Below are 6,695 nucleotides of genomic sequence, written 5' to 3' on the forward strand. Positions count from 1 at the left end.
TCATTTGGAGAAGTTCAACAGTGGAAGAGACTGAGACTTGCTTTTTGCTGGAAACGGAACAGGTGTAAATATTCTTTTCATGGAAATGCTAAGCTAATTGGGCTGCTCTGAGTGACACTAAACAGTGTCCACGATAAAATGATAGCAAAGATTACATAAATCCCAGAGTCTTATGGTTGTTTTATGTTTCCTTGCTACAGAGGATTCTTTTTTCTGTCGGAGCATTTTAAGCATGTAAGAGTTCTTTCCACTGAGGGAATGTAATTTTACTGTTGTCCCTGATGGCCAGCAGGGAAACCTTCAGAGCATGTCATTTCTGAACAATTGTACATGATGTAGTAAAGCCTAGCTGAAAATATTATGTTTTTTATTTGTCAGGCTAAAAGCCGACATCACTGGATTAACTAGATCACAAAATGCCAAAGACCTATCACCTCTCACTTTAAATGCCAGCTTTCTTGGTTAAAACGACTTTAAGCAAAGTCTCTGTTCCAGAGGCCTCAGAAGATTTGGAACCGGTGTCGACCACTTCAGCCACCAAGCATGTCTGCTTTAAAATAAAGCTTTACACAAAGTGTTGCAACAGGACTAGGCGTAATTTGTTGAGGGGAAAAAGACATGTAAAGCAGATAGCCAGAGATGCTACACGAGGCGTATTTGTCACAAAGCATGGATAAATTAATGTACACATAAATCAAACTCACTCACTTACGCTACACATTTTTGGGTCACATTATTTTAAGATGCAGAAAGATACTGAATATAAATCCCATGGAAATAATTATTATTAGTGATGCAATCTACTGATCATGAATGATAATAATCTGAATACAAAATTTCAAAATAAAAGTACTGAACACATTGCACCTTAAACTAAAACATGCAGGGAGCCGCAAAATGTTGGTCTTCACATGTTTGTTATTTTCTTTAAACATCTCAAAACTTTCTCACTGCAAATGAAAGGTAGTTGGAATGTTCAGAAGTCAAATTTCCCTCGCAAACACACTACCAGAACTACCTCCAGCTGTACTGTGTTCCTTTTGGGGATGTTGCTATTGTTGCTGTCTTCCATCAGACCAGGAAGACAAGGAAGCCTTGTGAAAAAAAGAAAATATGTTTAAATGATCACAATCCCCCACCGATCATGATTACAAAATGAATACAAATATAATTTAATGAATCAATTATAGAAATTACACACACACCCATATGTGTAATAGTAAAACATTTGAATGACTCACAGAAGCATGTATATCTGTGTGTGGCCTATAAAGTGTATTTTGTTTATAATCTTTCAGATAGGTGAAAAAAAAAAATTAAAAGTATACATTAATGTACTGATGTTTCTGCATTTTGTCGATTAGGTATTTGTTCAAACTGGTGCGTATTTTGATAGATAGGCTCTCGTTTACATATTTGAACAAACAATTGATCAAAAACAGAAAAATTCAAATTATTTCAAAATGTTACTGTTTTCACCTCTACCATCTGGCCTTTGGTTTTTGTTTTATTGTTTCAAAAATGCAATCAGAGTGCAGTCATGTAATCCCTGAAAACATATTTAGAATCTAAATGACAGATTTTTTCAGATCTAATCTGGGATGATTTTAGTTACTTATCTTTTGTAATTTGATTATCTGTATGGTTTCTACACAATCCTGCACTCACACACGAGTACACACGCACAAACTGCTAAAGATTGCAGTATCTGTTCTTTGTTGTTTAATAATGATAATGATAATAATATTGGGCTACATGGTGGTGTGGTGGTTAGAACCATTGCCTCACAGCAAGAGGGTTAGGGAACCTCCTGGTTCAAATCCCAGCTGGGGCCTTTATGTGTGGAGTTTGAATGTTCTCCCCATGTATGCGTGGGTTCTCTTCAGGTACTCCAGCTTCCTCCCACCACCCAAAAGGTTAGGTTAAATGGTGACTCTAAATTGACCCTAGGAGTAAATGTGAGCATGGATGGTGGTTAGTCTCTGTGTGGCCCTGTGATGGACTGGCAACCTGTCCAGGGTGTGCTCTGCCTCTCGTCCAGTGACAGCTGGGATAGGCTCCAGCCGGCCCAGCGACCCTGAGTTGGATTAAGTGGGTATAGAAAATGGATGGATGGATGGATGGGTAATAATAATAACGTAGTTTGGATTGCTGTTATTTCAGTTCATTGAGAGTCAGTGATGTGTCAACACCAACCACTTTAGGTTTTGTTTCCCCCCTTGTTGTGTTATCAGTTGCTTTCATAAAGGATACCAGTAATTTTAACATATTGTTGTTGATCAGAGATGGTCATTTCAGCCGTGTAAGTTTATAGTTTTGATATTTATTTGCTTCTTAAAGATGATAATCCACAGCAATAAGAATGTGAAGGATGTCCACGTGATGTGAAGTCTGCTGTTACTTCCTCCCTGTTGTTGCTCTCTCTGATTGTGGTTGTATTCATTTCTGCCACTCAAACAATCTGAGACATCCTGTCAGAGTTTACACAGTGGAACAGGTGTAGCGCAGATTTAAACTTTGAAATTTTAGTTTATCACAAAGGACAGTAGATGGATAGATAGACATGGGTGTGTAGTGAGGGTCAAGGACATGTTCACCCATGTCATCTCTCTTATAGGCATCTGCGTGACACCCAGTTTAGCAATGTAATGACCCGGCACTAACAACTTTCATTTGACTCTGTCGGGGTCAGTGTTGGCTACTGCGTTCTGAACCAGTGACCACAAACACAGACGTACAGGTATACTGCAATTGACAGATAACTATATCAGTAATCATAAATTAAAGCTGATATTTTATTGTTGTCAAATATGTCAAGATAATGTAAACAGATTCAGGATGTTTATTGAAACAAGTGTCTGAATTCCTAATTTGTGAGAACAAACAAAACCGTATGACTGGTCTATTTGCTTGACTTCTGATGGATGGAGGCTTGAGGCTGCTGTCTGCAGTGGAAGGCAGCCTTTTTTAATAAATGATGATAACAACCATTTTGACAAATAAATTGACCTGTTCTTGAAACACATTATCTTTGCATGTCTATCTGTTGACCCTGGTTAGGATGGCGTGTTTAGATTTGATGTTATAAGCTGTTCGCATTGGGAGTGTGGTCGCAGGTGCTCTCCCATTTGTTTTGGGACCAAGTCCCTGAAGGCCATGCAGAGATGGCCTGTTGTTTGGGCCAGGGGCTGAGTGCTGAGCTTTATTCTGAGGTAGAATCACTAAACTCGTCACTCTCAATAGGATCCACTGGTGTTTACTGACTAAACCTGGGGCAAAACTTGATAAACTGTTTGTTAAATGACATTCAAAGACCAATGTTATCCGCATTCATGGTTTTCAAACATTTTTTGTTAGAGCTGTCTCCCATTTTTGAAGTACATTCTTTTCTTTGTTTTCTTATCTTTTGCACATGATCATCTTCACAAAGTTAGATATTTAAAGTCTTAGTTTACCTTTTAAATGTAGATTTATTTTCTACATTTATTTATATGAATTAATGATTTTCTTTAAAGGGGCTCACAGATCACTGGCCTTGTTGAACTGCAGCATCTTAGTTCCCTTCTTTTTGTAAAGTATGATTTACTTGTTGTGCCGACAGTATTCTGCTCAATCTCAGTGCAGCAATGCACTGACATCATGCTGCACTGAGATCAGAAATTACATTTGTTCATTTGCTGGTTTGGGCACAGTTGTGTATAAGCTGAGCCATAATACCCCAGCAGTTGTAATTGAGGGGCACCATTCCGTGGCATAATGCTGATCAAAACATATGTATTCTGTTATCCTTTCTTCTTTCTGTCACTCTCAATGCTTTGTTGTTTTTTTTTACCAAAAAAATCCAACCAAACCTCCAAAGTAAGTGCTTTTTTTGTGAGCTTACATAAGACATGGAAAATCGAAGAACAGAGACATATGTATTCTGGTAATGGAACATAAATGTTTTTGAATAACTTAAGCTTTGGGAACATTGTAACCATTTCGGAACCCCCTGGAGGGGGCCAGACAGAGAGACACAGCTTAAGAACACAAACACATGTGCATTTAGGGTTTCTGTGTCTTCCAATTTCCTATCTGCATTACCCACTTAAGGATGGACATATAGCTTAGATGTGTATCACTGTGGATGTAAATTCACTTCCTAGAAATACTTAGCTGGGATATCATTTTTGATAATTAACGTAAAATGGAGTTAAAGCTCCTTCTTATTGCACTGGCTGTCTGCGTGCGACTGCATGTTGCCGACCAGGATTGGTAGATCGTAGATTGATAGAAAGTGTCCAAGTTTTGTCAGAATTTCTTTTATTTACTTGGAAAAGGGAAACGTTAGAGGTAAAAATTTATTATTTTTAAGATTATCATAGCTGTCCATCTTTGCAGTCTCATATTCTTCTACTCGGGTCTGTTGTTGCTCGCTGATTGGCCAGCATCATGTTAATGGTACCTTTTTTGTATGTGACAACTGTACATACGTGAGATGCATTTTAGAAGAAAAAAAGCAAAACAGACCAGACAAATCTGTAGTGTTACCGTTACCGTGCTTGACCAGTCTGAAGACAACCAGACTATGTGTGCAGTGGCCGTGACAAAGTACCCACAAATCATCCAAGAAAAAAAAGAAAAGGGAAAAAAGAAAGTGATGCATTACATTGATTTCTCTTTTTTGGCTCTTATGTTTTGAAGGCAAGTGGTAACTGACTGAGACAGCCCCATCATTACCAAGCAAGCCTCTACCTCACCTTCTCAGCCAGCTAAAGTCAAGGACAGGGTGGGTGGATGGGGGGAGGAGGGAGGACCGAGGAGTCGTAACTGTGGCAGAACGGGTAGCCTGCCTGTCATCTCTGTCTCGTCCGAGATTGCCAATCTCACTAACTATACTCTCCCTTGGCCCGGCCTCGCTCACTGGCCGGGTTTTCTACCAGCGCTGACAACCCACATATAATTAAGGGCCATGAAAACAGTGCTACCTATGAGTAGAGCTGACAGCATGAGGCCTACCTTTAGCCACTCTCTTCCTCCTTATTCTTCTTGAACTCCTCTACGCACCCGTTAAGCAGTAGCTCAGTGGAGCGGTGGGCAGGCTAAGGGATGGTTGGGGACCCACTGGCCCTAATTGGTGATCTCTTATTCTGGAGAGGGTGGGTCCGTGTGGGTGAGCAGAGGCGTGGGGATGGCTATTCTTGGATTAGGGGCTGGTTGGATATCTAGACATCCTGTCTCTTCTCCTGTCACTGTCTACCCACCCCCTCTTGTGTATCTCCCTTTATCTGTCTCTGCCCTGTTTCTTTGGCACAGTTATTTCTTAATACGCATCTGTTTCTCCCTGTCTCACTGTTTTTCTCTATTTTTGTTTCTTATAGGGCAGAAGAGGAGGGAGTTAAAAAATCTCATGTTGCTAGTCCCAGTGTTACAATGCTTCAATCTTAATACAAAAACAGAAAAAAAACAAGCAATAGTGTGGTGTAATGCATGTTGTGGAATCTAGAAAATAAATCTAGGAAATATATTTAAAAAAAAGAAGACAGGAAGACTGAAAAATAAGACAGAGACTAGAGAACGGACTGATGGGACACATTATGATTTCCAAACCTTAATACACCAATTACTGTAGAATTACAACACCTTGATATCTGCAGAATCTCAAAAGAGCTTGCTCGCTTTGCCCCCACTGTTATTCCTGTGCCGACCAGCAAGCGAACATGGGGAGTCGGCAGGATGGGAATTTGTTGGCAGGGGAGGGGGATGGGGGTCAGTCAGGAGCCGTCAAGTGATTAGAGCAATTACTCGTCAATGATCTGTCACAGCCAATCGCATCTGTCTCTTTCGTCTGTGTGGAGCCTGGAAAGGGGTTGACCCAGACCTGCCTGCATCAACTACAGCCTTCGCTAAGAGCACGTTTGTGTTGCTAGTGATAGTAGGTTATTATGGAGGCCCTCCGCGCCTCGACACACTTCAGGTCATTATCTCTTACTAATGATCTCACAGTGCTGAGAGAGGACTAGTGTTGGTCTGCAACGGTTAGAGACCGGGGTGGAGATGAGGTGTGTTGACATGTATCCGTCCTGCTGGAGGTGTGCCCCGCAAGACATTTGTTAACAGAAATATATTCGTCTGTATGTACATGAGATAACTTCTGCTGTACTGAACCAAACCCTCCCATCCCACCAAAAAACAAACAAACAAAAATACATATACTCTAATTAATCACTAACAAGAGAATTTGGTGCACAAACTGTGTATATGTGCATTGTGGTTGAAGTTCAAGGGTCTTTTTCAGCATTAATCTACCAAAGTTAATTCTGTTAATTAGCTGCAGCCTAGTTTTGCCTCCTGATCATTCTTATCTCTTAAGCACAGGACAGTCACACTAATGCTTTTGTTCTACGGGAGCCAAATTCTGCCTGGGCATTTGGAAGAAAGTCCTTGTGTACTGGTTAACATGAGATATTCTTTACAGTTTTGTAACTAATCTCACAACGCTCACTGGCGGGGATCAACTATAGTTAGAGAACTAATATCACACTGACAAGTATGATGCACTAAATGAAAGTCCTTTAATTCATTCTTATTTACCTATTGCACTATAGCTACTCTGTACCTCATCCCATTTCCTTTAATTTAGTTTTCTTCCTCTTTGTTTCTCCTTTTTGCTACATAACCTTCCTTCTTCTCCTGCCCGTTTGACTCTGCTAAAT

This window comes from Odontesthes bonariensis, chromosome 20 (assembly GCF_027942865.1).
Source record: "Odontesthes bonariensis isolate fOdoBon6 chromosome 20, fOdoBon6.hap1, whole genome shotgun sequence".
Classification (NCBI taxonomy): domain Eukaryota; kingdom Metazoa; phylum Chordata; class Actinopteri; order Atheriniformes; family Atherinopsidae; genus Odontesthes; species Odontesthes bonariensis.